Source organism: Marmota marmota, unplaced genomic scaffold, assembly GCF_001458135.2.
Source record: "Marmota marmota marmota unplaced genomic scaffold, marMar, whole genome shotgun sequence".
In the NCBI taxonomy this organism is placed as follows: Eukaryota; Metazoa; Chordata; class Mammalia; order Rodentia; family Sciuridae; genus Marmota; species Marmota marmota.
This window is the reverse complement of record NW_025999949.1, coordinates 28,487,659-28,499,000: the sequence shown is the minus strand read 5'-3', so window position 1 is coordinate 28,499,000 and position 11,342 is coordinate 28,487,659. Positions and strand designations below refer to the sequence as shown.

The window sequence follows — 11,342 nt, the reverse complement described above, 5'->3', positions numbered from 1 at the left end:
TATTTATATATATATATATATATATATATATATATATATATATATATATATACACACACACACACACATACATATTTTTTTTAAATGAGGAAACTGAAGCTTGGAGAGACATGGTAGGTCCCAAAAGAGGTCAATCTTTCTCTACCCCTGAATGTGGGTTGGCCTTACAACTTGCTTTGGTCAATGGGAGAATTTGTGTACTAAAGTTTCAACTAACATGAGATAAGTTGAGACTTAGGAAATAAATTTACAGTTTATAGGAAATAAGTATAAGGCTTTCCCAGTTGAAGTCATCCCAACCATCCCGGAAGAGGTGGCCATGACCAGGTGCTGCTGACCAACCCATAAGCAGAGATTCAAGAGAGCCAACCAAAGCCAACTAAGAACTGCCAGCTGAGACCAGCCCAAATTTTAACACATGGAGGCTTGAGCTGAACAAACAGTGGTTATTTTAAGCCACTGAGTTTGAGAGGGTCAGCTATGTACCCCCTTGTCACAATTACTATATATGATTATAACAACAGCTAACTGATCATAAGTGTATAGAAATAAGGAAGGTTTGATTGGTAAGTGCCAAGCAACATGCTTAATATCTTTTCTAACATAATCCTTCCTTACAAGTGATATGAATATACAAGGATCCTTGTTGCTTTAGCATGGGGACACTGAAGCTTGAGAAGATTAAATAAGTCTTCAGAAGCCACACAGGTAAGGAATGGTTTTGGAATTTGAATTCAGGCTTGTCTGCCCCCAAACCTAAGCACTTAACTACAGTCTGCATAGTCAACTGAAGAGCAAATTACAGGCCCAACAAGAGATGCACATACAGACTGTGCAGCTAAAGAGGCAATTATTGTTTCTCTTCCAATTTGTCTTACAGAAAGAACTGTCAAATCCTCCACAGGAGGAAACAGGTTTTCCATTGATTTCCAAATCCTTAAAGAATGCCTGTAAGTTTTATATTGATTCTTCTTGTACAGGCTGGAAGCTGAATTACAACCACGATGTAATTGTTTTTCTCTCACTTGGAAAAAAGATAGAAATAAGACATTGTGACTGTTGACTATAGTTTTCAAATAAGTTCTGCTGATATTGATGTTCATCTATCTTAGAAAAATAAGTTTTAAAATGTTGTATCCCATGAACAGAGCTTATTTCCTTGTAAGAAACATCTAGTCATTATTTTCAAATTTGTCAACTTGTGCCATCTCAGTCTTTAATGTAACTAGTAGTAATGGGTGAGGAAAGGGCTGTCTATTAAGTTTACCTTGAATAAGATAAGAGACTTATGGCTAGATATTTTCATTGCTCATCATATTTACCTTGAATCTTGAATGAGGGGCATGGAGTGTTAGAAATAAAAGCAGAGCACTTTATGCCCTTAAAGCAGAAACCCAGTTGCAACCAAATCCTACTTACAGCCATCAAATTGGTAGACAGGGGTGGTAAGCCTTCTTAGAAATATGGGTAAAGAAACCTCACAAGCAAATGGCTGAAATCAACTTGAAGAATTCTGTTGTTGTGTGACACAGTTTTTATTAGAGAATCAGGGTCAATATTGTAGTTAGCACTTTAAATGATCTATATTTGTGTACTAGAGTTTCAACTACAATATTTGTTTTTAAAGCACAAGAATTAGGCATAACCAAGAGAAAGGAATTTCAAATGTTTTTGGCAAATCGCATGACCAAACTGCTTTGCTACATTCATAAACATGTACTGTGGTTCTGGAGACATCAGAGAGAGCAAATCTCTCTCACTTTGAAGGCATCTAATGGAAGAGAAAAAGACACAACTCAACAAGTGAAGCTATAAAGTCAAAACACTACATTTGCTCAATTCTAAAATGCAAATCTCCTCTAATCATAAATTTACTGACTATAATAATAAATTGTTTTCAAAGCTAGGGAAGTTGCTATGACTGAATAATGGAGCAAAAACTATCACTCCTTGTCCAAGTTCAGGCTGGAAATACTTCTAACTGATGTCAGGCGGAGTGATTTTGCTTTCAGTGATAGGAAATTCAATTAAGCAAAAAATAAGATAAAACAAACAAAACCATAATGTTGTGAACTTAAGCAGATGCAAAGTAGAGTTAAAACCCTAATAAGACAGTCTCCTATGCTCAAGATCTATTTATTATTTTTACAAGTAGTGACATTATTCATTTCTTCCTAGCTGAATATACTGGGTATAAGAAGCTGCTAATTTCTAGACTGCCCACTTCCACTCCATCCAGTGAGGGACATACAGGAAGCTGTGGCCTGAGCCCAGTTTCCTGGAGCAGGGATGGTGTCCTCCTTGACTCTTGAACTCTAGCCCTCTAGCCCTCTAATTAATCATCCTAAGGCCGATTATTTTCAGAATAAGAAAAAAGTATTAGTTTGTGAGAATCTTCTGCCAGCAAAGAGGTCCCTGAGCAATGGATAATCCTGATAGGGGCTGAGATGTACCACAATGTCGCTGTGTAATTGAGGGCTGGAGAATTCTGCTTGAGAGCATCTCCTTTGTTACAATCACATTTTAAGTTTTTTTTTTCTAGGTATCAATTCTTCCCAAGAAAACAGTAATGAATCTGTCACTTCACCAAATGAATCAAAATCAATTAGTAACACCTCCCAGTACTGCTCTTCCAGGTATCAAATAGAGTCTTCATCTAGAAGTTTATACTGTGCGCTCTTTGTATACCTCTGCAAATTTCTTCCTTTTATTTAGAAACCTGATCATACTACCATGTGCAATCCTTTTGAGAAATTCCACTAAACTTGTTTTCCTTGACAAGATGCTGGAACTCAGTTCCAGGAATTAATTCACACCACTTTTGAAGAATAAGCTAATATTCCATACGAATCGGCACAAACAATGAATGGTTGAGTGAAGCTATGAATGTTAAAATCATACCTCATGAGAAGTACTCATGTTGCTGAGGATTTTACACTTCAGAGAACTGTCATTGCCATCCACCCAGTGCACATCCCTTGGGGCACTCCATTTCAGCTGAGGAAATACACTACCTCACCTTCCCAGGGAAAGGATAGTTTCTTAGACTTTGGGGGGAAGGCAGGAAATTCTGATGCTATAAGCGCAGGTGTGCTCTTGTCACTCTGTCACCATATTTCTCTCACTGACTGGTGGACAATATGTTGTTGGATCTTCCCTCTTCATGGTAAAGCTTCAGAAAGGAAGGAACCGCTCAGAGAATGGACAGGGCAGCACATTCTCCTCCATTCTCCAGCCATGGCTGCTCTGTCTTTCCTTTTGCTTCCAGAACCCTGGTCTACAGCCCACAAGTTAAAGGACTCTTCCAGTCTAAAGAAAGGAGTAAGAGCACAGCAAGTGGAGGAGGGTCGGGATTTGTCTTCTTGGTATGCCCTCACTGCCAAACACAGAGGGTTTTCCTTGCATTTCCTTTAGCAAGATGGCGTCTCTCCTACAAATCCTGTTCCCTCTTCTCCCCCTTCAGAGAATCATTCCAAATAAATCTTCTGTTAGACAGCTGAAGCACACATTTAATTCTTCTGTCCCTATCCTAGATTCACTAATCGTCTTGATTTGATTCTTAATCTATATTCTTATAAGAAAGAATGTACTGATATGACCAGTGCCAATCCTTGCCCTTTCTAATGGTTGTAGTTCTCATCACATGTACATCTAATTCACATACTATGGCTTCCTATGTTTTTAATTGGGGTGAGTAAATTGGCCAGGGCTTTCCAAGGTATAGCAAGCACAGTCACAGCTTCGTTTTTGTAAAAATTGCCAGCTAGTATCATACAACCTTATCTCTATGACCACTGCGAACTGAACAAGATTTTCATTCATTCATTAAAAAAAAATGTGTTGTGCTGGGGATATGGCTCAAGCGGTAATGCACTCACCTGGCATGTGTGGGGCACTGAGTTTGATCCTCAGTACCACATAAAAATAAAAAAATAAAGATGTTGTGTCCACCGAAAACTGAAAAATAGATATTAAAAAATTCTCTCTCTCTCTCAAAAAAAAAATGTGTTGAGTTCTTTCCATATACCAGGCACTCCTCTAGGTGCTGGGACAGAACCATTGCTAACTCAGTGATTGCAATGTGGCAACATAGACAGTAAATAAGTACATGAAAAAAAAATTTTAAATTGTGTTAAGTTTTTAAAAATATATTAATGGAATTCTCTGCTAAAGAAATTAAGCATTGAGATGTGTTTATTAGAGGTCAGAGAGGCCTTTCCATTCATTGACTTACCAAAGATGGGGTGGTATGAATGGTTCATCACAGATGTAGGATATTAAGGGATGCAAGCTTTGTAAAGAACTTAACAACAATAATAAGACCAATTAAAAGCTATCTGCTTTTTATTATCACCATGTGCTGGCTATTGTAAGCAATATCAGTAATAAAATTACTCTCTGAAACAGTCTAATTAGTTTAGTCCTAATCAGTTTCTGTGGTTGCTGTTGAGTTCTAAGACTTGATATGTAATTAGTACATTTTTATTACTTATCCCTTAATAAACATAATAATCTATATGGAAGTTACTTTGGAGAACTCCTAATTATAACATTGGGCCTTGACACAGATACATATTCATTCTGACAGTGGGTTTGAAGTGGTTCTGAGCTTGTTCAAGTTTGATTCTGATTCAACTTCTCTCATGAAACCCTATGATATAACATATGCCTGCAATTAAAAAGTAGATTTGAAATAAACAGTGATAGCACTATGACTAAGAAACAGAACTTGAAGTACTTCCATGTTTTGTGTCAACTTGAAGCTTTTATTTGTGTTTAAAATTTAAAACAGATAATTGTGAACTGGGAAGCATAATTTAAGTACAAATTTTTGTTCATAAAGGAATTATTTTACTGATTTTGAATAATATTTTAGGTAAAAATTACTTGATTGCTTTAAAAGAAAATTGATTTTATATTTGATTATAATCATTACAAAAATATTTTGTCATACAGAGAAAGAACATGTTAAGAATTATTTAGAAAACAAACACATGAGATAACTCTGGGTCTCCTTGAGATGGGCACCTGCCCAATAAAAATCTACTTCCATCTAGAGAGTGAGATTGGGACCATGTGTATTAATCAGGGTTTGCTACAGGAATAGAATCAATAAGATGTATAATTATAAAAAGGAGACTTATTAGGTTGGCTCATGAATCCAGAAGCTGGATAGTCCACACACAATAGCTGTCTGCAGGCTGGAGAGCTGGAAGAACCAGTAGCTGCGCAGTCCAAGAGGCTGAAGCCCCAGAACAAGAGGGATCAGTGCTGCTGGCCTAGTGGGAGACCTAAGGTTTCTGGAGAATCACTGTCAGATTCTGCTTTGGAAGAGTGAAGAAGCGAGAGTCCAACATCCTCAGACTATCCCAGTAGCAATCAAGAACAAGTTCAAGAAGAATGGAGCTTACATCTGCTGCTGCTTCCTTATTCTTCCAACTTTTATTCCATGGAAGCCATCATCATATTGGCCTTACTGCCCATGCTCAGGGAAAGTCTCCATTTCAGTTGGCTTTCCCACATGTCAATCATTCCTAGGCACACCCTCATTGACACACCCATAAACCTCTTAATCATGGCCACATCTTAATCCAATCAAGTTGATAATTCAAATTGACTCTTACACTATGTTCTAGAGAGGTCCATTCTCTATCCAGTATTTGAACTGGGGAAAATGAGAAAGTCAGATGTTAGCTATAGCAGTAGAAATGAACAGACTTGTTTGAAAAATTATGGAAATCTAAATAATTTACAGAAGTCTCCAATTGGGAAAGAGATAGGTTCTTGAGTTTGGAGGTTAAATGATCACTAATAACAATAGAAAGTGCATTTTTTAACTGAATAGTTTACAAATAAATGAAGGCAAAATGAGATAGTGAGGAAAGAAGGCCGAAGGTCTAGGAGACTGGCAGTAAACCATAAGGAATCCAACTAAAGAAGCCATTAAGTTGGTCCAGAAAACCCCCAAGGGTTCATGATAAATGGGAAATGAATTCCCATTTTGCTATTAAATTGAGTCTTGAACTAATTGTGGAAAATCTCAGTGAAGTTTGTGCACTTCAAAATGGCACCATCAAAGCAAGCTTGGTGGAATGCAGAGGCATGAACATAAGGGACCATTAGATGACTCAGATAAACAAGCCCAGCATGGAAAATGAGCTATGGGGAAAGAGAAGGGAGAAAATGTCATTGGTTTCTGTTGATATGAGTGTTCATGCACCATGGAGAGGTTAAGCCATAGGATTTTACATAACTGGGCAGGCGCCAGAGTTTAGACATTTGAGAAGTCAGTTTTAAAATGATTTAATTGCAAGTTTTTCAAGAATGGTTTTCCTCATAGTTATTTATTCTAATATTAAATAAAATTGTTCTTAAATACTGTAACCAGTATTTACTAGTTTTATAACTGTGCTAACAAGAAAAAAACATATCTTCTAAATCATGTTAAGATATATTATGCTAATAAATTTAGTAGAGTCTCACATAAATCATCTACAGTTTCTAACTGCTGTTATAATGATGTGGGCTTGTGGAAAGCAGCTTTTGTTTGCATTAACTAAGAATCTTTGGAGGTTCCAATATTTCCAGCTGGAAAATGAAGTACAATCTGTCTAGTGGAAAAATTATGTTTTTAAAGGACATGTGTGCCAATTACAGAGAATCTGGAAAATGAAGGAAAGTATACAGAAGAAAAGACCGGTTATGTCTAATCTCCTCACTCCTACTCAGAAGTAAGATTTTCTCCTTTTTCCTTCCAGTCTAAATACTCAGACTTTAGTATCAGGAGATGTAATTGCCACAGACTTCAGAGAATCCTAAATGTGAAAAAGACAACAAATGTATTTTCATTAGTATTAAATTGATCTTTCCTTTCCTGGCTGTAAGTTGCATGTAGGCAGTAACCAAATCTGCATTTGCTTATTATGGGACCTGTGGCATCCAACAGCACCTAGTTCAGTACCTGACACATGGTCAGTGTTTTCAGAATGCATGCTACATATCAATATGGGTGCTAAATGTCAATCAACAGAAACCAAGTCTGACTGAGAAGGGGTGTTGTTAGAGGTGGGTTTTGTGTTAGCCAAAAAGGAATTTAGTAAAAGACAACTGAGTAAATCACAGAATAAGTAGGAAAGTCTGAGGTTTTTAGCTCAATGTCTATACAGCCAAGTCACATGAAACTGGCTGGTGCTGCCTGCAACACTGGTAACAGTTTTGTCCTGAGCTCTTCTCTCTGGCTCTGCACACTGCTGTGATTGCCTCTGGCAGCTCAGGATGACTTCTGCTACATCTGCTATCAACTGTCCCAAGCAGACATGCGGAGAGGTTCCTGCTCCTTTTTCTTTTTCACCACAGCTTTACAATTCAAAGTTTGGTATGGGTATGTTTGATGGGCAAGCTTGAGATAACTAGCTTATAAAGTTAAAATGCTTATTTAGCTCACAGTTTTGGAGGTTACAGTCCAAGATTGTTTGGACCCATTGCTCTGGACACCTGGTTGGGTGTTGGACAGCAATGGTGGGAAGCATGTGGCAGAGTAGCCACTCACCTCATCAAATCAAAGAGAGGAAGAGGGAGAGGTCTGGGTCCCACAGTCCCCTCCAAGGACATGCCCCATGACCTCAGGACCTCCCACCAGGCCCCACCTCCTACAGGATTCACCAGCTCCTAGAGCACTCTGGGAACTGAGCCTTGAATACATGGATCTCTGGGAGACACTCAACATTCACACTACAGCAATTCTCCACACATAGGAGGGTTTGGATCCTAGACAACCAGAAATCATGACAATTGCCCACTATGTGGCGTCTCAACATCAAAGGTTAACTTTGTTTTCCTTGCATTTTTACTGTTATACGCAAGATCAACCAATTAATAGAAACCTCACTAATATTATGTAAGTATCACTTACAAAATTGAAAATATTCTTATCTCTGCCCATAAAGAAGCCAACACAAAGTCATCCATTGCTAAATCCATCTCCAGGATTAGAGTGCCATCCTGATTCTAGTTGTCACAATCCCATCCCAATAATTCTGTATGCTATGGAAATAATTAGGGAAGTTATCACTCATATGTCTTATAAAGCACAGGGGAGGACAGAGAACAAAAATAAAATTAGCCAATGTATTTGGATACATGCAAGATAATGAGGAAAGAGTGCCAGTAGGTGCTGAGTACTAGTTACTGTAGCTGTTTATAAGACCACAGTGGGGATTGAGGAGTTCTCTAATTCTCCTTTCCTGTTGCCTTTGACCTCATCAACTTCCAGCTGTTGGAGGTCCTCTAATGGGTTGAGTGAGCCAATTTTTCATCCCTGAGAAGTCCTACTTGCCTACATGGGTTGCTGTCACCTTCCACTAACATTTACCGCCATATTGGGCTACACTTAAGAAGCACCACAGCAGATCTGCTAGACTTTAGAGACACCCTCCCTTGTCCCTACTATGAGGTAAGCAATCTAGGCTTCTTAATTTGTCAGAATGAATCACTCAAACAATTCCTTAAAATTCTTTTCCCCTAGTTCCTCTAACAGAGGAGCCAGAGTAAGCAGATGGTAGCATTGCTTCTCGTCAAAGAAAATAGTGTCGTGTATCCTAGGAGAAATGTTCTTCTCTTGGACAATAAATTTTCTAAACCATTAAAGTCCAAAGTTGTGAAAATAGAATGCAATGTATTCTGGGTATAGATGAAACAGACTATGTCTTATTATTATTATCTGGCTCAGAGAATCTACTACATTTTATATGAATATCTATAACTTGGCCTTGCATAAGAAAGCAACTGACATTATAACAGAGATTTTGTAAAAAGCCTCCCATTGTTCCAGAAGGCCACGAGTCCTTGAGCAACAGGTATACGAAAAGATTCCTTAAATATATTACTTTTTCCCCTTTTACTATAAAATGAGGTTCTCATGCAGAAGCAATGTTGAGTGCAATACTGTGATGATGAATAAGGCATTTGGAAATTCCATGGACCTGCTAGAAAACCTCTGTGGTCAGGGAAAACTTCTGTTTCAGATTTTGGAGTAGAGAGGGCACTCTTGCTAAGGGAGAAGATAGAAAAGCAAAGTTCTGGCGTTTCAGAAAGCAGAGTTGGGGGTGGATTCTGCCTTATCTCCAGAAAAGTCAAGTGTTAAATAGATAAATATTGATGATTATCCTCTATAGAACAAGCTAGTTAGGAAAGCAAAGCAACAGACTGATCCAGGATTGAAACTGAAAGGTGATGTCTTACAATCCACACTGCCCCCCAAACCTAGTCTCCCCCTTGTCTCCAGCTCTTTGCTCCCAAAAGCCATATGGATTACTTACAGAGACGGATAAGGATGAGGAATAATCGTGGCTATTTTTTGCAAATAATGTACCACACAGGCTTACCCACCAGGACATAGTTGGGGTTAGGAACCTACAACTCACTTTTACTGGGGCAGATTCATTTCAGCACATGACAGAGAAAAAGACAAATATGCTTTCTATAGATAAATTGGTGAAGAAAAAAGGCTAAGATGTGCATTTTTAGTTCCTTCTTCTAAACTCCTGAATTGTACTATTCCCTTGGGAAGAGTGAGCAAAGGTGGTGAGAGGCCAGCTGTGTTTCTGTAATGTAGGTCCCTTTATTTAGAAGGAAACAACAGGTACACAGCACACTTGTTCCCTTTTATCAATATTACTAAGCCTTTTTTTTTTTTTTTAACCTCTTGCCTAAAGAGGCTAAAACTATCCAGAGGATGATGTGTCATTTATCCTATGGCTTTGTCTAGTCAAATCTTTCCACCCTTGAAAACATAATTAAATCTACCTCAGCAAGAGTTAGTTTATTCTTCATCCTCCAGGCAAAGAGAACAGGAGGGGAAACAAGCACAGAGATCACGGGGGAATTGCAGATTATTCAGTATTGCTGAAATGAAGAGGGGGAGGTAGCAAAAAGAGTCAGAGCTGACTTAAGGAATTTGAGCTATAGTCAGCAGACTAGTCCTAGAGAAGTCGATTCAGAAGCCTGCAGGGCCTGCGGGAGCTGTCCAAGAGAAGTGGGTCATTGGGACCTATCGCAAACTGAAGGCCGAAAATGTGCCCCAAATGGCAGCTCTTACTCATGTCCTGCCGACTGTGGCCATATGGAACTGTGGAAGCAGAGATACCAGATTTTCTTATTTTCCACAAGAAGCTGGAAATACAAATTTCCTGTGAAATTTCACAATTTTTAAACATTGCCACTTCATTTCCTTTTGAATTACTGACTAAAAATGTTGGTGAGTTTGAGTTTCCCCAGTGGAGTATGTCTTTGCTAGACTAAGGAAAGTCATTAGGCACTTTGACTTGTCACACTCAGTGTTAGTTTGTCCCGGTATATACCTGTGAGACCTTCAACAAGTGCCTGACATTTCCTCCACAGTAAAGCTTGGGGGAAGCCTTTGCCTCAGGGTTGTCATGAGCATTCCACACTGGAACAGTGTCTGCACCTAGCAAGTCGTGGGGTCATCTCATGAAGAAGCTGGTTGTGTTTCAGCATTGCCCTCAGGGAGGCTGTGGTCTCCCCTGGTAGTCGTTACTGCTCCCCACACCACCTCACACCGTCACTGTCACCAGTCACTCTTAGTCCTCTGGGGGAATAGGTCACAGAAGTCAGACGAAATTCCATGACTGCTAGATTATTCAGGGTTCCCCCAGACAACAGAACCAATAAGATTTATTCACTATTTATTTTAAAGAATTGGCTCTCACAATTCGCAAAGCAAGTCAGTGAGCTGGAGTCTCAGAAGAGCCGATGGATGGTGTGAGTTGCAGCCCAAGGGCAGGAGGATATCAGTATCCCAGCTCAACAGACAGGAAGACTGTTCTCTTGCTCAGACTTTCAGTTCTACTCAGGTCCTCACACTGGGGAAGACATAGTACAGTCGGTCTACAGACCTGCATGTTAATCTTATCCACAAACACCCTCACAGACACACCGGGAATAATGTTTGACCAAACTCTCATAACCCTGTGGTCCTGTAAAGATAACACAAAAAATCAACATTAACACTTGCTTTACCTGGTTCTGCCAGAGGGCCAGGTGCCAGGGTGCGAACATGGGGTTCAGGGACACAGGAGCTATAACAACCGGTAACCTGGGTTCCATGCTTGCTCCTAGCACATCTCTGCTCCTGACCTACACTTCAGATATGAGAGAGCCTGGAAGGCCGGCCTCTCAGGGCTCATCATCATCTCATTGTTCCTCCCTTTTATACGTTGCCAGTGGAGGGCATGATGGATGATTGTCATACGATATCTTTGGGGAATCTGGGAGTTGGTTGTTACTTTCACATTTTTGCTGCATTTTTCTACTCTAAGGAGTCT

At 39.2% G+C, this 11,342-nt stretch overlaps 1 pseudogene; it reads right to left on the bottom strand.

Moving 5' to 3' along the window:
- Positions 1 to 320: 320 nt before the first annotated feature.
- Positions 321 to 11,124, bottom strand: LOC125616580 (annotated as a pseudogene).
- Positions 11,125 to 11,342: the final 218 nt, after the last annotated feature.